Source organism: Hemicordylus capensis, chromosome 4, assembly GCF_027244095.1.
Source record: "Hemicordylus capensis ecotype Gifberg chromosome 4, rHemCap1.1.pri, whole genome shotgun sequence".
Taxonomy (NCBI): domain Eukaryota; kingdom Metazoa; phylum Chordata; class Lepidosauria; order Squamata; family Cordylidae; genus Hemicordylus; species Hemicordylus capensis.
In genome coordinates this window covers 247478256-247499641 of record NC_069660.1, presented here as the reverse complement: position 1 = coordinate 247499641, position 21386 = coordinate 247478256, and the positions used below count along the sequence as shown (strand labels likewise).

General features: G+C 43.1%; 1 protein-coding gene and 1 long non-coding RNA gene across 11 annotated transcripts in view; both read left to right on the top strand.

Annotated features, from left to right (window-relative positions):
* Positions 1-21386, top strand: part of ZNF521 (zinc finger protein 521) — a 438900-nt gene that overhangs the window by 90368 nt on the left and 327146 nt on the right. The gene's annotated exons all lie outside the window — the stretch shown is intronic.
* Positions 6833-20786, top strand: LOC128323534 (uncharacterized). Its single transcript, XR_008306336.1, has 2 exons — positions 6833-6916; positions 20294-20786. It is a non-coding gene; the product is annotated as an uncharacterized LOC128323534 (long non-coding RNA).

The window sequence follows — 21386 nt, the reverse complement described above, 5'->3', positions numbered from 1 at the left end:
AAAAGAGAATGAAACATGGAGGGTTACACACAAGTGTGACTCAGTCCTGTATGTACTTCAAATGTGGACAGCAAGGAAAAACTTGCTTCTTGGTTTCTCAAATATTTGTAGATTTTCTTAAAAATAGAGACTTGATACATATCATTTTTTAAAAAAACCACACAAATAGCAGTAAGAGTAAACATTTGTTTCAGTAGTTATGTGTCTGTCATTTGAGTAGAATAAGATCACATTAATGATTTTTAAAAAGTTGTTGACCTATCTACTCTAATTTTTTGGTGTGTTTCTCCTGAATTTCTTAAGGAGGGGGTTTCATAAAAAGGGTTTTATGTCTTGCAGAAAATTGAGTTTTGTAGACATTACCTAACTCTTGATTTGTCACACTGGGATCAATAACATTTCGCTGCTCTTAAACACACAGCATCACAGGGGACACATAATGTTTTTTATAAGTGCAGTAAAGTTAACATGTTGTTGAAACAAAAACTCCTCTGACAGTCCTGTAATAAGTACACTCTGAAACTAGCAAATTATCTGTAATACTAGGAAAGGCAGGAAGAAGTGCTTAAGAGTACAATGTGTGTGCTTTTGGCACTCAGCACAACACATGGGGAGAAATTAGGATGCCAATGTGTCTTTTCTCTTAGACGTCACAGCAGCACCACAGAGCTGACTTTTGCTGAGGCTCCATCCATACAATCAGGTTGTAGTGCAACACATGCCTAGGAGTTACTTAATTGTTGCAAGGATTTCAGATAGCTTTCCTCAAGTAGCTTTTCTTTGGCTGAGAAATTGCATTTTGATGGGAATATTTTGTCACTGGGGAAATGTTATTTTTTCTCTCCAGCTAGAGCACATATTAGGATAGTGCTGTGTGGAATGTGGTTGTGTGAGTGTCACAAACAGCTCTTGTGGTAATGCCTGTAACATCATTAGAACATATTTTGGGATAGTGCTCTGTGGTTGTATGAGTGTCATATGCAGCTGTTGTACTATGTCTCTGACATCACTAGTGCTGAGCCACACGTCTTTCCCTGTTCATTTCATTGGTCCCCCCACCCCCCGGCTTTTATTTTATTTATTTATTTATTAACATATTTTTATACCGCCCAAAACTTACGTCTCTGGGCGTTTTACAACAAAATAAAAACAAAGTAAAACATTTGTTAAAACAAAAATGAAAAGTTTAAAACATTACAACAATTTAAAAATTTTAAAATAATATTCTAAATCAGCATTAAAACCATTACAGCAATATTAATTAAAAGCCTGGGTGAACAGATGTGTCTTTAAAGACCTTTAAAAAGCTGTCAGAGATGGGGAGGCTCTTATTTCACTAGGGAGCACATTCCAAAGCCTCGGGACAGCAGCGGAAAAGGCCCATCCCTGAGTGGCCACCAGACGAACCGGTGGCAAGTGGCAACTGCAGACGGACCTCTCCAGCGGATCTCAGTGGGCGGTGGAGTTCATGACGAAGAAGGCGTTCTTTTAATAGCAATAGCAATAGCAATAGCAATAGCACTTACATTTATATACTGCTTTATAGCCAGAGCTCTCTAAGCGGTTTACAATGATTTAGCATATTGCCCCCAACATTCTGGGTACTCATTTTACCGACCTCGGAAGGATGGAAGGCTGAGTCAACCTTGAGCCCCTGGTCAGGATCAGGATCGAACCTTGAGCCCCTGGTCAGGATCGAACTTGTAACCTTCTGGTTACAGGGCGGCAGTTTTACCACTGCGCCACCAGGGGCTCAATACCCAGGGCCCAAGCTGTTAAGGGCTTTATAGGTTATCACCAGCACCTTGTATTTTGCCCAAAAACATATCAGCAGCCCGTGTACCTCCTTCAATACAGGAGTTATATGGTCTCTCCGAGATGACCCAGAGACCAACCTGGCTGCCGCATTCTGGACCAACTGTAGTTTCCAGACCACATACAAGGGCAGCCCCACATAGAGCGCATTGCAGTAATCCAGTCTGGAGGTTACCAGCAGATGTACCACTGTTTTGAGGTCGTTCACATCAAGAAATGGACGCAGCTGGCATATCAGCTGAAGCTGATAGAAGGCACTTCTGGCCACTGCCTCAACTTGGGAGACCAGAGAGAGGCTCAGATCCAGAAGCACCCCTAGGCTGCGTGCTTGTGAGTGCTTATGAATCCCACCCCCTCCTTAAGTGGCAAATGACTGAAAGTCTACCCCTTCCTTCATAAAACATGTGGAGCCCTTTCTGGACCATTATAGTTCAAAATGCTCCTCCCTCCAGCACTGGAGTGCATATCCTGAGTTTTTTTTAATATCTATAAAAAGCAAGAAATACAAATGTAGCTCTCCCACACATCAACGTTCCCACCGTTTATTATGTGGAATGAAGGCTATTGCAACTATAGGGCACGGATAAGAATCTCCTTTCTTAACAATCTGGAAAGATTATATGTGACCAAGTTTTCAGTAGGGATGTGCACGGAACTGCGGAGCTGCGGTCCGGGTCCAGCACTGGTGTGCGGGGCTCTTTATGGGCGGGTGAGGGTGTACTTACCCCCCTGCTGAGTTTCCCCCGCCGGCGCGTTCATTTTGTAAAGCTTTTGGGGCGGCAGGATACCTCCCTGCCGCCCCTTCCCCCAGTCGTCGGCAAAAGGCTTCAAAAAGCCTTTTGCGCGTGCGCACATCACGTCTCTGCGATGCGCGTGGAGACGTGACGTGCGCATGCGACGTGCGCATGCGCAAAAGGCTTTTGGAAGCCTTTTGCCGACGACTGGGGGAAGGGGCGGCAGGGAGGTATCCTGGCGCCCCAAAAACTTTACAAAATGAACGCGCCGGCGGGGGAAACGCAGAGCGGGGGAGGTAAGTATACCCTCCTCTGCCCTTAATGAGCCCCGCACCAGTGCCGGACTGCCGGAACGCCCTCATGTCCGGACCGGTTTGGAGGCCTTCAGAATGGCCTCTGGGCCGGTCCGGGCTCATCCCTAGTTTTCAGATCTCTCTTTTTCTTTACATATAAATTTCACAGATGATTGTTTTACTGTTTTTGAGGGGTGGGGGAGCATTTGAAATACTTCTAGCTTATTCATACAAATGTTATATATTCAAGTTTGCATCCAAAGTTACACTTTCTATTTAACCAGTGTGGCCTTGCATGTCATCCTCATGAGTGGAACGCAACTTGGAAAGTATGTGTCTACTTGTGAGTAGGAGTGGGAGTGACTGACTTCCTGCCTGATTATTGTGTTTGACGCAACCAATAGTGTACAGCTCCTTCCTACAGTGCAGTTTAATTTAGAATGACTTCTGTGGCAGAACTTTAGGATGGAGGGTATAAACTGCATATGTGCATGCCACTAGGCAGATGCACTGCTGATGCTTACCTGGAAAGTATCTGGGTTGGGATACAAAAACCTCCTTCTTTATTCAGATGTTTTCTTTCATGTGTTCCTGCCTTTGGAAGCGATCAGGTGACTACCAGCGATTAAGTACATTTGGCTCTAGTGCCCTGTCTATGGAACTCACTTCCTGAGGAGGCTCAGGAATCTAGACTTCTTTCTTTGACCAGGCCAAGATGTTGTTTGCCCAGGTTTCCTGGTGCTCAATTATGTGTGTTCTTGCTTGATAATTCTGCTGCCAGTCTTCTACTGTGTTGTTTTAGTACTCTTTTATGACTGTATTTTTATTCTTATTTTAATATATCACTCTGATATCGTTGTAGTAAGGTATATAAATTTGATAAATAAATAGGAATAAATCAAAGAAATTATATTGCACAAGTATTTCAGGCAGATACCTGAAATACTGTGATGTTTTTAACAACTTTTTTGCAGATAAAATATCTTGTATTTATGCTGAACACAAATTACACTCCACAGTTACTGTAGAGTCTGTAGAGGTGCCCAACAACCCCTCTTGTAGGATTGAATTGGATCATTTTCAGTTTGTTACTTCTGAAGATGTGGACAAACTGCTTTGGACTGTACACCCCACAACCTGCTCTCTTGACCTTTGTCCAACTTGGCTTATTTCATCTGGCAGTCATATTATCAGAGAGGGTCTGATAAATATCATAAATGCTTCTCTGAGGGAGGGCATGATGCCTCCTTGTCTTAAGGAGGCTATTATTAGATATTATTTGAAGAAACTTGCATTGGATCGCGTTGTTAGCTAACTACAGACCTGTCTCTAACCTGCCTTGGTTGGGCAAGGTGATTGAGTGAATGGTTACTTCTTAGCTACAGGCAGTTTTGGATGACACAGATTATTTAGATCCTTTCCAAACTGGCTTTTGGGCGGGCTATGGGGTTGAGACTGCCTTGGTAGGCCTGATGGATGATCTTCAATTGGCGATCGACAGAGGGAGGTTGACTCTGCTGATCCTTTTGGATCTCTCTGCAGCTTTCGATACCGTTGACCGTGGTATCCTGCTGGGTCTCTTGAAGGAGGTGGGATTGGGTGGCACTGTTTTACAGTGGTTCCATTCCTACCTCTCTGGCAGATTCCAGATGGTGTCACTTGGAGACTGTTGTTCTGAAAAGTGACAGCTAAAGTGTGGGGTTCCATACTGTCTCCAATGCTTTTTAACATCTACATGAAACTGCTGGGAGAGATCAACAGGAAGTTTGGTCTGGGATGCTATCAATATGCTGATGACACCCAGATCTATTTCTCTATATGAACTTCATCAGGAAATGGCATGATCCCCCTAAGTTTCTGCCTGAACGCAGTATTGGGCTGGATGAGAGATAACAGGCTGAAGTTGAATCCCAACAAGATGGAGGTACTGTCTGTAGGGGTTTGGGATCCAAAAGATGGTTTAGATTTGCCTGTTCTGGTTGGGGTTACACTTACCCTAAAAGACCAGGTTCATAGTCTGGGTGTGCTCCTGGATCTGAAATTCTCCCTGGTTCCTCAGATTGAGGCCAGGAATGATTTTATCAGCTTCAGCTGATATGCCAGATACGTCCATTTCTGGAGACAAATGACCTTTAAATGATGGTACATATGCTAGTAAACTCTAGGCTTGACTACTGTAATGCACTCTATGTGGGGGTGCCTTTGTATGTAGTTCAGAAACGACAATTGGTAGAGAATGCAGCAGCCAGATTGGTCTCTGGGTTTACCCGAAGGGAACATATAGCCAGAGGCTTATCTATGGAAAATAGCACCCACTGAGATTGCGCCCCTGTCCAAACATCTGCCGCAAACTTAGAATAAAAACTGCTTTGTTCCAGTAGGGTGGAAACAGTAACTTAGAAGGGAAATCAGCACAAGGTTCCTGTAAGAATTCAGCAGTAAACTGGGTTTTCCAACAGTGCCCAAAATTGTTGCCTCCCTGTTGACTGAGCCATCCATGATTGATCCCTACAGGGAGCATAATTCATTACAGTAGAGGTTTTCAAATGGGTGCCCTCTGATGCTTCTGGACTACAGCTCCCATCATCCACAGCCAAAAAACCCACTGTGGGTGATGGATGTTGTAGTCCAACACCTAGAGACGCATGTCTGAGAACCCCCTGCACTCAACAACCGAGAAACAAAGAAAAAATTACTTTGACATTTATTTTTTACATTTGCATTCCACTCTTCTTCTAAGGAACTCTGGGTGGCATATATGGTCTCCCACATTTTAGTCTCAAACTTGAAAAGGGGACGCTCAAAAGCATTCAAAAACCTGATTCCCGCATGCACCCTGAAGTAAAAGGTAAAGGTAAAGTGTGCAATTAAGTCGATTTCTACTTCTGCCTCCCACAGAGCCCTGTTGGTATTTTTGTTAGGAGAGGTTTACCAACCCTGAAGTGGTACAGTCCAATCTTTCACCTCAGGGCTATACCACATCATTTTAATGAATATGTAGGCTAGAGCTGCAGTGTATCTGCCTATCACAAGCTCTTCAGACTTTGAGTAAAGATACTAGTAGGGTTTGCATTCTTACTGTAGCAAAAACTACTTTTATTTGTTCTTACAATAAACTCATTTTGTTAATTAAAACCTCTCTCCCAAGCCAGTTTTCTTAAGTTCAGACATTTGCACAAATTAAAACTGCTTGGAACTCTCTTCCCTTTTAAGCTAAAGTCCCACATTTGCCCAAACTGGAAGTGTTGACCGATCATCCCCAAGGCAGTGCCATCAACATTACAGGCTGACAAAGGATGGAGAACTACATTGTGTAGCGCACACATGTACCCAATAAACATAACAGTTCCAGACTAAATAACAAGTCTGGGAGTGCCCTTCTATTCCTTTTGGCTGGAGAGATATTTGATTAAAAAAAATTTATAAATTAAAAAACTCAGAAGCCATTAAGTGCTGAATAAAACTTCTGATAGTCATACACTGGGATTTTGATGCTTGTTGGCTTTCCTAAGATTTACAGAAGCAACTTAGATACATGGGAAGCTGCTTTATACTGAGTCAGACAATCTAGCTTGGCATTGTCTACTCTTACGGGCAGCGGCTCTCACTGACTTATATTACATTAAATTAAAAAAAACCCCTGTAGCCCCTTGAGGGGGCTTCCTAAAGGCTGCAGGGGGGCCTGCAAAGGTTCCCCCTCCCCCGCTCGCCTCTTAATTTACCGCCACGGCCCGTTCCAGGCTGATTTTCAGGCCCATTCGGGCCTGCAAATATCAGCGTGGTGGCCATTTTGGAGGCAGCCGTGCATGTTCAAATTGCCTCTGCAAGGCCTGGCAAGGCCTAGGGCCTTGCAGGGACCATTTGAGCATGTGCAGCGGTTTAAAAATAATTCTTTTTTTTTTTAAAATGGCCTTTGAAAACAAAATGGCCACTGCACATGCTCAAATGCTCCCTGCGAGGCCCTAGGCCTTGCCAGGCTTCGCAGAGGACATTTGAGCATGCGTGGCAGCCTTCAAAATGGCCACCACTCCAATGTTTGCAGGCCCAAAAGTCAGCCTGGGATGGGCTATGGCGGTAAATTAAGAGGCCGGTGGGGGAGGGAGAACCTTTGCAGACCCACCCACCCACGGCCTTTAGGAAGCCCCCCCGAAGGGGCTACAGGTTAAAAAGATTTTTTTTTGCAGCTTGTCAGTGGCAGCCCCTTCAAGTGGCGCCCAGGGCATGTGCCCTGCCTGCCCTACGCTACATACGCCTCTGCATATAACACCAATTCTAAACGAACTGCACTGGCTGCCGATATGTTTCTGAATTAAATCCAAAGTACTGGCTATTATTTATAAAGCCCTTAACAGCTTAGGTCCAAGGTACTTAAGAGATTCCCTTCTCTGTCGTGAACCCTGTCGCCAGTGTTCCCTCTAAGGCCTGCACACGTGCGTGCGTTCACAAGTTTCTGGGTTTCTGCTCAGTTAATTTTAGATCCAGCTCAGGTTGAATCTATAAGGCCCCACTCTGAATGCGTGTGCATGCACACTGCTTTGATACTGCCGCCCAGAACAAAACTCATTTTTCACATAGAGGGAAAAATTAGAGAGAACACTGCCTGTCACCTATTAAGATCATCTGGAGAGGGCTGGTTACGGTTGCCACCAACCCATTTGGTGGCAACTCAGGACCAGGCCATCTCTGTTGCTGTCCCAGGGCTTTGGAACGCACTCCCTGCTGAAACAAGAGCATCTCTTTCTCTGTTTTTAGGAGAACCCTGAAGACATACCTGTTTTTCCAGACTTTTAACTAAAGTCTAATTTTTAAAATTTTAATGCGTGTTTATGTATTGTGAATTTCAACTCTTTTATGAATTTTAAATGTTTTATATTTTATATTATGTTTTAATCTGTACACTGCCTAGAGATTCCTATATTAGGCGGTATAGAAATTCAATAAATAAATAAAATACTCTGCCACAAATATTTAAGATGAACAAGTAGGAAAGGCAGAAAGTAATACACCTACCTCTTCTCATTTATTTGTTTGTTTCAATTGTAGCTTTCCTCCAAGAGTTTCCAAGGGAGCTCCCAGCCATGTACTACCCAGGCTTGACCCACTTAACAGAGAGGACGCTATTCAAGGCCCTTTTACGCCACACAGGGATGAGTCCTTACTTAATTCCCTGATAGCCTCCAGAATGACATTGACAGAGTGTAATTCTCATTTAATTAAACAAAAATCTCATAAGCTACATTAAGAAAAAAGACAATGTTGGAGATAAAACAATGCAAATGTTTATCTTTGCCCCTTGATTTAGGGAATCTGGATGCTACAGACTGATTTATATGGTCACACTGCAGTTCTTTTATTCTGTACCCCATGTTTCTTTGTTGTTCAAAAATTGGATAGTGTAATTTTTAATGGATCACAGTATTTATGACAAAGAGAGAAAGCCAGAGGGAGCAAAATAGTGTAAAAGGAGATTTCCACTTGGGCAGGAAATGCAGCTACAAGAGCCAGAAAGGTGTGGCTGATCAGTGCCCTTTTCTTGGATTTTCTTCCTTTGGAGATTTAAGGGCAGGAAAGGTTGAGAAGCTGTTTAACGTTAAAGGAATTTTGGAAATTGATGGTAGCAGGCAGTGGCCCTTTTGTTCACAGCGGAAGTGCTGGAAGAGAGATGTAGCCTGATGTGAAAATCTTGTCACTTGATGTCAGCCCGTGCTATCCATCCTTTAGCACTTTGCTGCAAATGTAGTTTTATGTTCATTTAATAATTATCCATTTGGGTTGTACTTGTCGGGGAGAGCTTCTTGAGCCCCATCAGTTTTTCAGAGAAGCACCACTCAAGCTCTTCTGCTGGAAATGTTTTTCCTTTCCTCCCTTCACTTCATTCCACTCTTCCCCCTTATCGACACACTCATCAGTGCCAGAGCTCTTCAGTATTCCACTCCTGTCCTTTGTGAAGTGATTTTGCCCAGACACGTCTGGCTCAGGGTGAAGTGCCCTCCCCTGAGAGCACGCACTGCAGCCCCAGGTCGCCAGCACCATGAATACATTATTATCCCAATTTCCATCCTGTTGCCACGGCAGCACTTTTGGAGCTGCTGGGTTATTAAGTCGTACATCACTAATACCCTGATATGAGCAGAAGTTGGATTTAATATCGGCCTTTGATCAGATTACCTCCCAACAGTCAGCTGTCATTAGAAAATTCCTTTGCTCATTATACCCTCAGAGCTCTGGCCTGGATAGGAAAAGGGTGGCAGACCTGATACATGGAGGCAATTTCCAGCTCAGGCCTCATTCTTTACCCTTAATTTATTTTTTGACCTTTTTGATATTTGGAGATAGACTGTATTGTGCACTCCTTTTTATTTTTCTGTGTGTGTGTGTGTGTGTGTGTGTAATATCTTTAGTTGTGAAGGGGCTTTTTATCTGTCTCTAGCTAAGTGATACTGTACTTTGTTGGAAAGTGTCTGTTTTCTGCCTGTCCTCGGGTAATGTATAAAACATGGTGCTTCAGGTAGAGATGAAGGGTAAACTGATGTCCCCCTAAATGGCCAGCCTGTGTATGCACCTAACACTTCACTGAGCAATCTGTCAACATGTCAGCAACACATGTTTTATAAAAAGCCTCCAGTGGGAGCAAAGGCTCCTGCCAGGGCTTAGGAAATGCTTTGAATTCAGCAGATTTCTATTGCTGGAGTCCCCTGAGGTTCCTTTTACAATGCCTACATTTCAGAAATTTGAACTTGGGACCCTTAGGGGGTTCTCTCCGAATGCCTGAAAATGTAGAGTTATATTGTTGCGTGTCCCCAAGCGGTCTTTACTAATACCTGAATTCGGAGAAGCTGGAAATTACAGAGCTCCCCAGGGGAAGCTTTATCCACACCAGGAAGAAGAGAATAACTCTGCAGGGAGATTGCTTAATGCATTGCTGAAATAAAAGAATTTGAGAGAGATGGGTTGAAGTGGTTTCCCCCCCCCCCTTCTTTTTCTGGCCACTCCTTCGGCTTAGCTAAGTCCTTAAAGACAAAGTCAGAGTAAAGAAGCAGCTGGGCTCTTTTTAATGAAATTTTAGATGTGGCTGTTGAAACAGTCAATTGGTTGATGCCTGTGTGTTTGTGCATCGCTGTGTGTGTATTTCCCCCTGTCTGTCTGCAAAGTATATATTTATATTGTTTTTATTTGTAGGATGTGCTGTGGGTTTTTCATGTATTCCTTTATAACATCAATTTAAATTTTATGCTTCAATTTTGTGTCTGTTTTAGGTTTTAAGGATAGGTTTTAGAAGCAATGTTTTCAACATTTTTTTTAAAAGAGTAGCAGGTTAGGGGGTTAAAAAAAATGAAAGATATTAAGCCATCTCTTTTAGTTATCTGCTGACAATACAATTGTCTCCTCTTTCATCCACACCCATTTTGATTCTGTTGTATATTGGTGGGTTTCTTCGCAAATATTTCCGCATATTCTGATGAACTTTGCACTGTGGTGTTGCTCCTGAACCTTACTGAATCTGATTGCTATATTTCTAACAATTACCTGATCCCAAGTATCTTATGGGAGATTATTAAGAAACATATTTAGATGTGGTATGGCAAATCTTAAAGCTGTCAATAATTTTTATGAAGCTATGTGTCTAGTAGAAAAATGTTAGACCTGTGTATGTGCTCTTTATCTCACACATACCCCTTACAAAGGCAAATGCTTTTCGAGATCTTTCTTTGGCTGTCTTTTGATACTGTGTCACCTGACCCTATCGGGAGAGAGCTGGAGGCCTGGGCTCATGTTTACCCAGAGTTCTCCAGGGACTGAGCAGTACCTTTTGAGCCCAGCTTCTTTCACTCTTACAAAGACAAGGAGAACATTCTCACAGAACTCAGCCGTCTAGTGTAAAACAGTTCCAGCTGTTGGCTGCTCATGAATTGTGAAGGGGAGGGGAAAAGAAGTATTGGCTTCTACTTTAGGTGTGGCCTCATGGACAGAGCTCTCTCTTTCTCTAGACGATGATTTTAACTTAGTAATTTAAAGGGTGGGGAAGGAGATATAAAAGTCAACTGGCGTTCAATCCAGTAGGTCACACCACAGACAGTATATTAAAACCCCAAACTACTGTTGCAGGTGGGATTGACATATGTTCTCCTACTTCTGTCTGGCTTCTAAAAATAACATAGCCTTTGATCAAAAGTATGCTTCTTTTTTCCTGAAAGAATGCATTTTGGCAAAACAAAAAAACCAAACAAAAAACCCAAAGAGCCTTGTGGCACCTTAAAGACTAACAGATTGATTGCAGCATAAGCTTTTGTGGACTACAGCTCATGAAAGCTTTTGCCACAATAAATCTATTAGTCTTTAAGGTACCACAAGGCTCTGTTTTGTTGTTGTTGTTGTTGTTGTAACAGACTTAGTATGGTACCCCTCTGGATATTGGCAGAAGTAGTTCCTTTTATAAATACAGTACTAAAAATAATTAACAAGTTTATGATTATTATCTCACTCACAGAAATTAGCTTCTGAATTAGAAAGCTCCGTACCGTAATTCCTTCAAAAGGAAAATTGTCTGGTGTCTGTCAACTTTATTTGAAAATGTTTGGAAGAGGGAAGTGACACAATTCATTAGGCCAAACACTTAGCCATATCCTCTGCTTTGTTCAAATCTGGAAAAGGGAAGCCTTAAGGCATTTCTGGTTATGGCATGGCCCTTTGTATCAGCATTACACATGTATCTAGAGATCACACATGTACTAAAGACACTGGCAGTGAGCCTAGATGTCCGGGGTTCTGTGTTGGCACAGAAAAATAACAGGCAGGGCAGAGATGAGTAGCAGATAGTGGGAGAATGGCAGCATCTATATTGGATAACTTAAATAGCTGTTGCATACCCTGTTGGCTGTATGTGCTCCATGAAGGCCTTTTTTCCTGGTCTGTACTATTGCCATTTGGCTGTTGTCTCATGAGCCAGTTACTGCAGGAAAATTTGTGCTGGAAAGGCCCACAAATGCAACTTTGGAGAAATGTATGCATGAAACGATGACTTTGGCCTACATGGAAGCATTACTATACACAGCTTCCGAAAAGTTCTTTCACAGGCTGGAATCTTCTGGTAGTAATCAATTTCTTGGGTCTGGGTGAATAAAGTGGCTGAACAGATTTCTCAGGAGGGGGGTTGGAACCAGTACGACTCTAAATTGGCTGAAAGACATGCCCAGTCCTTTACAAAAGTGGTACCAGCTGCCTCTTCAACAAAGGAACCATACCATAGCTAGTGCATTGCTCTGTGCACTTAATGCACTTGAAGAAGGTAGGTTGTACTTCAAGTACTTAAAAGTGCCCAGAAAAGCAGTTGCACCTGGATTCTTTTTTAAGAAGGAATAAAGCAAATTGTCCCTCCCATCTGGTGCCTTTCAGAAAAATGCACCCGTACTCGCCATTGTGCTTTGTCAAATAGAAAAGGGATTTGTACTGAAAGATTCGGGATGCTTTTAAAACATACAATATGATTGGTTTTTTAAAAAAATCATAGGTCTTTTACCTAAAATCAACAGGAGCATTCCATTGAATGGCATTGTGCCTCTTAGTTTTATGTATAGATCCATTTCTTCTTAAAACTTCTTACTTGCTGATTTTGCTCATTACTCACAATCTGTTATCACATAACCTCTAAATTTGGGCTTGAAAGAGGCTATACTGACTTCCTAACCTCAGCTCTCTTATACCATGTTAGGTCCCTGTCCCATTTTAATTTCTTTTAGGCATGCTGGGGACATGATAGAGTCTTCCCCAAAGCTAAAATCCTTTTTCCTGAACCATGACTGCTTCTGCTACTTTCCTCCATCCCAAAGGTATGTGGCTGAAAAACGAGCCTTGATCTTTGCTCTTAAGCATGGTGGCATGACATCCAACATCACTCCTGGCAAGCCCACTTGTCGTCCCCCCCCCATTTGCCTTTTCCCTCCTTTTCTTGCCTTATCAGACAGGAATGTAAGATCTTTTTGTTGTTGTTTTTACCCTTTTCAGGTTTTTTAAATTGGAAGGAATTTTGTTGAGAAAAGTCACAAAAGATGAATAGAGTTCAGTCTTGGATCTCACTCTGCACTAAATTTGACAATTCATCTGAAAGAACTTTAGATTCCTGACTGACTGGAATACTCATAAAAATAAGAATAGTTTCCAGTGACAAGAAATTATCCACACAAAGGGCTGATTTCAGCATTACATTTAGACTTTGGAATGTACATCCACAAATTGTTGTGAATGGTTAACATGTAACTGATTTTCCACATTAATCATAGGATGCATCTGTATATTTCTCCTGTTTCCTATATTGTATGTTATCATTTATCCTTTTGTTTATATCACGCTGCCCATGTATGTGGTGTTTTACAGAAAAGCTTGAAGTCAGGTCTCTGTCCTGGGAAGTTAACAATCTGAATTTAGACAATGTGGGGCAAGTAACAGAAGGAAGGGAGTGAGGGAAGCATACAAGTGAATGTATATGTACACATACTTAGGCTTTGTTTCCATTTGGTTTGAGGACTAAAGGAGTAGGCAGAGTCGCTCTTACCCCTAGACTTCCAGGTGGAGGTCCAGGGCCTCCACACCCCCTGGGGACCCCCAAATCCTCTTCAGTGGTATGCTCGCAGCACTGCACCAGGCAGCTGAGCATGACTGTGGCCTGTGGCAGGCAGTTGAGCATGACCTCTGCTTTAGAGACAGTGGGGGGGAGTGGGGAAAGATATATCTGGGATGGGGATATGTTAATTTACATGTTACATGTTTCTGCTAATGTATATTTGCATAAATATACCTTTTTTATTCTTACATTCTTGTGAGTTCAGTTGCTGTTTGAGCCCTCAGGAACCCACGTGTTAAAAATACTGCATGTTTGTAGGTGGATGATGCTTAACTTGCAGCGGGGGATGAGGGGGCTCTAAAGGCCTTTAGGTCCAGGATCCAAAATTCCCTAGGCGCACCTTTGGGAGTAGGCCAAAGGCTTTACTAAAGAAGTGGGGGTTTTCTGAGGGATTTGAAAAAAGAGAGGGGTAAAAATAAGAAGAGCCCTGTTGGGCTAGACCAGTGTTTCCCAACGTTTTTGGAGTCATGGACTGGTACATTCTTTGTGTGCAGTTTCCTGGACCAGCAGTTAGTAAAGGGGTCACCCTCCCTCTCCCCCACCCCCAGGCACACCTCCAAACAATTTCAAGCCAGAGAGGCACCGCTGCTGTGAGCTCTCCAGAGCTCATTTCTAGGCAGGCAGCCCTCGCTGCTGGGATAACTCACTTAGCTTTTTTGAAATAAATGTTATCCCAGCAGCAAAGGCAGCCTGGCTAGAAATGAGCTCCGCATAGCTCCTAGCAATGGAGGCCCCCACCAGCTCAAATTTGTTTTGTGGGGGCATTAGTTCCTCATGGACCAGCATGGACTGGCACTCAACTGCTCACGGACCAGCACCAATCCAAGGACTGTTGGGTGAGAAACACTGGGCTAGACCAGGGCTGCTCAACTTCAGCCGTCCTGGCTATTGGCCACTGTGGCTGGGGATGATAGGAGCTGAAGTCCAAAACCAGCTGGGGAGGCCCTAAGTTGAGCAGGCCTGGGTTTAGACCATGGGTTAATCTGTTCACATCCTGTACCATGAAGGCAGTAGCTCTTCCTTGCTGTCTGCTCTCCAATAATTTATGTTCAGAGGCATATTTCCCTCCCTTTGTCTACTGTGGCTTATAGCCATTGATAGACCCTGCCTCGCTGAATTTGTCTAATCCCCCTTTAAAGCCATCTAAGCCAATGGCTATAACCATATTTTGTGGCAGTAGGTTATGCATTGTGTGACGAAGTACTTCCATTGTCTGTCCTGATTCTATTGCTAATCAGTATTGGTGCTGTAAGGGAGAAGGGGAGTCATTGGTGGCGCAGTGGTAAAACTGCTGCCCTGTAACCAGAAGGTTACAAGTTTGATCCTGACCAGGGGCTCAAGGTTGACTCAGCCTTCCATCCTTCCGAGGTCGGTAAAATGAGTACCCAGAATGTTGGGGGCAATATGCTAAATCATTGTAAACCGCTTAGAGAGCTCCGGCTATAAAGCAGTATATAAATGTAAGTGCTATTGCTATTGCTATTTAAGAGAGCAGGAAACATTCAGGCAACTCAGAGTAGTAGAGTTGAAGAAGTAAAGTTCATGCAAGGCAGTAATGGGAAATGAGCAGAAAGACAGGATAGGTGAAAGCCATGGAGAGTTTGAAAGGTGTTTGTGCTGGATGTTGAAGGGAATGGAAAACTGGTATAGGATTCTGAAAAGGGTTGTCATGCAGTTTGTGTGAGAAGAGGTAAATAATTTTTACAGCAGAATCTTGGATAAAGATGAGTATATCGGGATGGTGCTGAGACTGTGTATACCACCATCTTGGAATATCTTGAAATATTGTCTGTTATCTTGGAATAACAAGACAGTTAGTCATTTCATTCTCTGCTTTGTTTGCAAGTTGAAGGGGATAATCAGAAGTTGAAATGACACGAATGTGGATTCGCAACCCCTGGCAAGATGGGAGGCCCTTGGCTTGGCCCTCTTCTATTCTTTAAGCTCTTGCGTGGTGGTTTTCTTTGGTTGGTGGAGTGCACAGCTCTATGGAGAAACACAGAGCCCTTTCTCACGATCGTGAGAAGGGGCTCAAGGGGCGAGGGGAGGAAGCCTCGAAATGCTTCCCTCCCCTGCAGATGATCTCTCTGCCATTGTTGGGAGGCAGATTGCCCACCCAGGCGACTGCTGGCTGCTCCCAGTGGCACGGAGGTTTGGGGGCCAGGAGGCCCTCAGAACTCACATAATGCACCATGCCGAACTCCCATAATGCCCCATAGCGAGTGCGCAGTGCACTGTGGGGAGCCTCCTGATGCAGGCTGGGAGGCTCCGTGTGTGTTAGTGCTGTGTGGAGCCGGGTGGCACTGACACACGATCAGGAAGCCAGGGATAAGCGGACGCTCAAGCCCTTAACCCTGGCTAACAGCCAAGGCTCCCTACAGGGTTTGCTACTGCACCGCCAGCAGGAGCTGTGCGGCTCCTGGTGGTTCACATGCACAGCAAAAACTGTGCTTGGCTGCCTAAGCCCATTCTTTACTGCCCGTGTGAACAGCCTCATGGTGACCCGGGAATTCAGGAAGGTTATTTAGCAAAAACACCCTGAAACTGCTTCTTTATGTGGACAGGAGTGATTGTTTCGTGATGGTAGTCCTGAGAGAACCACCTTAGAGCCTTGACTGTATAACAAGTCTGGCAGAAAATGATTTTATTCTGAGACTCAGAGTTGCTCCTTTGTTCTACACAGGCAGAATATTTGGGACCTGGATGTGTGACAAACCAGCACAACCACTTGATAAATATGTTTGACTCCACATGGCTGTAGAAAGTGTTGATGTTGCATTCTGCTGCATACCACAGAGATAACCAGCAAGGGGCTACATCGAACGAAACAGGCTCTAAGACACATACAGAGCTTTTCCCCGCTCACATTGTTTTTAAGCAAGCCATCTCCTTCAGGAGGAAAATGAATTTTTTCAACAGTAAGGATCCCAGTAAAATTCAATAGCTGTATATCAGAGTGGCTTCCCTCCCCCACCGTTTAAAGTTTTTATCATTAAGTACTCTCTTTATCTTAACCACCTACTTGATAAGATGCTTATTGCTGGATTTTCACAGGGCATTGACTGGTTGCTCCCCCCACACCCGACCCATGGGCTAGTTTACAAATTATCAGAATAGCCAAATATCCCACTACCAAAGTTTTTAAAGATTTGTATTGGTTTATTTCTGCATTCTACTTATCTTTGCACCTGTTTTCAATTACAGAGTTAACAGTGTATGCTCTCTACGTCTTTGGGTGGCACGTTCTCGGGCCTCTTATTGCTTGTGCTTTTTTTTAACCTTGTCAGCAAAAGCTTCCTTTAACCAATGGCTCACTATTTGTTTGTTTAAAAATTGTGTGCTGCCTTTCTGCTACAGTTGTCATTCAAGGTGGCTTAACAGAATATTTAACTATCAGCAGTATAATAAAAACATAACCGGTAAAATTGGACAGCATCCCATTTGATACAACAATTATAGGTAAAGTGTGCCATCGGGTCGGAGTCGATTCCTGGCGACCACAGAACCCTGTGGTTGTCTTTGGTAGACTATAGGAGCAGTTTACCATCGCCATCTCCCGCACAGTATGAAAGCAAAAGTAAAATGGGAGCAGAGAGAACAACCCAAGACATGTCTCAAAAAAACAACAATTTCAAAAACGACGTCTTAAAAAACCAACAAAACAACAACAACAAATTTCACCTACCAAAAGTCCAAATAAACAGGATAGGCTTTGCTTACTGCCTAAAGAAAGGGTAGGCAACCTTTGTTCTCCAGCTGCTGTTGAACTACAACTCCCATCATCCCCAGCCCCAATAAATTCTGGCTAGGGATGACAGCTAGAGAGAGCCAAGGTTGCCTACCCCTGGCCTAAAGAATAATCATAAATGTGTCAGGTGGGGCTCCCTTGGGGAGGAATTCCACAGATGGGGTGCAACCACAGAAAAAGCCCTCTCTGTATGGTAGAATCCTACCAATCTCCACAAAATGATCTCCAATGATGACAGCAGTCGCTAGTTGGGTCTTAAAGTAGCAAATGGTACTTCAGAAACTCTGGTTCTAAACTATTGTGGGGTCTCCCATCCAGGATTCTAGTGTTGTATTGTATACAGTTGAGCTTAGGGGCTGCATTATTGAAGGCCTGGCACTAGGATTGAGCTGTGCATCATACTCTTATCTTTCTCTGATCGGGTACATGTTATGGTCTTGAACACATTTTAAATATCATAATGGTATCTAGGCTTGGCTGACATACTGCACAGCAAAATGTGGGTGTTTCAGCACTGCCCGCACTACTGCATGTGTCTAAAATACTGCTGATTCTATTGTGGAACAGGGCTGTTACCAGTGTTCCAAGGCGTGTGCACATGCGTGCGCTCACAAGTTTTTAAATGTCCTCTCAGTGAATTTGACCTGCTCAGGTAGGAAGACCCCATTCTGAATGCATGTATGTACACACTGCTTTGATACTGCTGCCCAGAACAAAACTCATTCCGCAAACAGATGAAAAAAATTTGAGAGAACACTGGCTGTTATGCTCCAGTTTTAAATTGCAAGAGAAATTTGCGCAATGTGAGCTCCATTATAAATAATGGAGTGCTGAACTGCCTGCGTTGTGCTGCGTATTATGTTAACCATTGACAATATTTCTAGAAAGCCAGCCAGTCCTGATACATTTAGTGCTAGTGTTTAAACATCCACAAAAAAGCGCTTCTAATGTAATCCGATGCAGTTTTACTCAGAAGTAAGTCCCACTGAAAAGCCACCTAATGGCTCAGTGGGGAAGTAACTTGCCTAGCGAGCAAGAGGTTGTCAATTCAAATCCCTGCTGGTATGTTTCCCAGACTATGGAAGACACCTATATCGGGTAGCAGTGATATAGGAAGATGCTGAAAGGCGTCATCTCAGACTGCGCGGGAGATGGCAATGGTAAACCCCTCCTGTATTCTACTAAATAAAACCACATGGCTCTATGACTGCCAGGAGTCGACACCAACTTGACGGCACAACATTACTTTAAGTCCCACTGGTTGACATCCAGATTAATGCTACGCTAGTGCTTGCGTGCGGGGAAGGGAGAATTTGGACGACCTCCCTTTCCCCTGGAAACACTTTGTGCTGCCTGAAAATATGTTTTGTGTGCAACCCATAGGGAGATATTTTTGGGTGGCACAGAACATTTCTGGGGGAAGGAGGGGTTGACAGAATTTCCCCTCCCCCTGCTGTGTGAATAGTGGAGCTGAGTTATTTATTTATTTATTGCATTTATATACCGCCTAGTATAGACATCTCTAGGCGGTGTACAGATTAAAACATAATACAAAACAAAACATTTAAAATTCACAAAAACAGATAAAAATCACAATAGATAATACACATTAAAATTTAAATTTCAGTTAGAAGCCTGGGAAAACAGGTACATCTTCAAGGTCCTCCTAAAAGCAAACAGAGGAGGAGATGCTCTTGTTTCAGCAGGGAACGCGTTCCAAAGCCCTAGGGCAGCCACAGAGAAGGCCTGGTCCCGAGTTGCCACCAAATGAATCGGCGGCAATCATAACTGGTCCTCTCCAGATGACCTTAATAGGTGACAGGGTTCATGATGGAGAAGGCACTCTCTTAAGTACCCTGGACCTAAGCCATTAAGGGTCTTATAGGTAAAAACCAGCACTTTGTATTTTGTTCAGAAACATATCGGCAGCCAGTGCAGTTCTTTTAGAATTGGTGTTATACGGTTCCTTCGGGTAAACCCAGAGACCAATCTGGCTGCCACATTCTGTACCAATTATAGTTTGCAAACTATGTACAAAGGCGGCCCTACATAGAGTGCATTACAGTAGTCAAGCCTAGAAGTTACCATCATATGCTAAATCATTGTAAACCGCTTAGAGAGCTTCCAGCTATAGAGCGGTATATAAATGTAAGTGCTATTGCTATTGCTATATGTACCACCGTTTTAAGGTCATTTGTCTCCAGAAATGGATGTCTCTGGCGTATCAGCCAAAGCTGACAAAAAGTGCACCTGGTCACAGCCTCAACCTGAGAAACCACGGAGAGTTTGGGATCCAGGAGCACTGCCAGACTACAAACCTGATCTTCTAGGGGGAGTGTAATCCCATCCAAAACACCCAGGTCTAAACCATCTCTCGGATGCCGACCCCCTACAGACACTACCTCCCTCTGTTGAAGCACTTCAGAAGCACTGGTGCTTCTCATGTTGAACTGGGGCTTTGTTAGTCTGGATGTCAGCCACTCTGTTCAATAAAGTGTGCACACTGCTACGAACTGCTACTACAACTGCGACCTTGCTTATTTTAATAGTCAAGCAGAAGCACATAGGAATGCTAGCAATAAATTGTTTGACTGACTTCAGGCAATGATTAAATATATTCACAGAAGAGAAGACTTTATCAGTGGCTATTAGTGAGTCTCATGCAGACTAGGGGCCTAAAACCTTGGACTACCGGAAGCTGGGAGTTAATGACAGGAACTGGAATACTCTATTAATGCTGTTTAGGCACTTCCTTTCTAAGCATCTGGAACTGGCTTTCTTTCGAAAGCAGGATATTTTTTCAGATGCTCCACTGATCTGATCATTAGGTTGTTTAATCATTTACATCTGTCATTAAGCCCTGTGATAAAATGCTTGTTGGGTGTGTATGTTTATGTTGCATAATAGTGACAAGAGAGCTCATAACGCTAGGAATCTAAGCATGGTTGTAAATAAATTCTGTTGACATCAATGAGTTGGGAAGTTAGCTACTGTGCCTTTTTTCAACCAGAACTTGAGAGAGAAGTATCCTGGCCTAAATATGAGGGGGTCCTCACCTTTCTTTGGCCTCCCCTTTACCTTTTAGATGTCATAATGTAATGCCAGAGCTGCTGCATCATCCTTCTACATGCTGAGATGTGTCTAGGAATCCCAGTGAAGCTCATCAGTGCTGCTCCTCAAACTGCTGAATAGGATGCTGTTCAATGATGTGAGGCACCCTTTGCTCTGTCCCTTGAGCTCACATTCCAAGATGAAATCTCCCAGGTGGCGATGCAGAGCAGGATGTTGCCTGTCCAGCCAAATGTTAGCATTTTCGATGTTGTCCAAATGCTCTTATCTGTTGTTTCCTGTCCTTTTTAAATGATGTATTATATTTTTCTTCTTCAAAAATCTGTTTATGCCTTGAAGCAGTCTTGCTGCTGTTTTTGCCACTATACAGGATTTTCTTAGAGCTTAAGTATGATAACATGTCTTGTAGAGGATATTGTATTATTACTGTGCATATCTGTGCGAGACATTACATTGGAAACTGCAAGACTGTAGGTTTGTAATTTATAAAGCTATGTTAGGTACTTATAGTATGTGTTATAGCCTATCATTTATTCTATATATAATGCCACAGAGACTTCTGGTGGCATTATAAACCAAAGGTATAACTCAGACGTCTTCTTATTTGAACTTCAAGACAGAATGTTCTTGTATAAGATTGTATAAGCTTCTACTTTTCGTAATCCAATAATAGAAAACTTCAATTTCAAGCCATTTCAGTTTATGTTCTCAAGCTCCAATTCACATCCATCAAAAACGTTCACACGGGATATGACATCATAAGCACATGTAAAATCATAATTTTTGTTTTGACAGATGATTTTATTCCTTGTTACATCCCGTATAGTAATTGCAACTGATTCCAATGCCACCTCCTCCTCCCCATTCTACATACTCCAGTCTTTATGAAGGATTTGCTCAAAGTACTGTTCAGGTAAATACATGTTACTAAAGCCGTAGTAAATCCAGAGTATTTTATAGGTTCATTGTGGCAAGCAGCTATGGTTTCTGATCATTTTTGTGCAGAACTGCGGCATATAAAAATTCTTTGTGTGTTACAATATCATTGGAATTATTAGTATAATAATTGCAGGCAAAATGTTTTTCCTTTAGGAGTGGTTGTGGGGGCG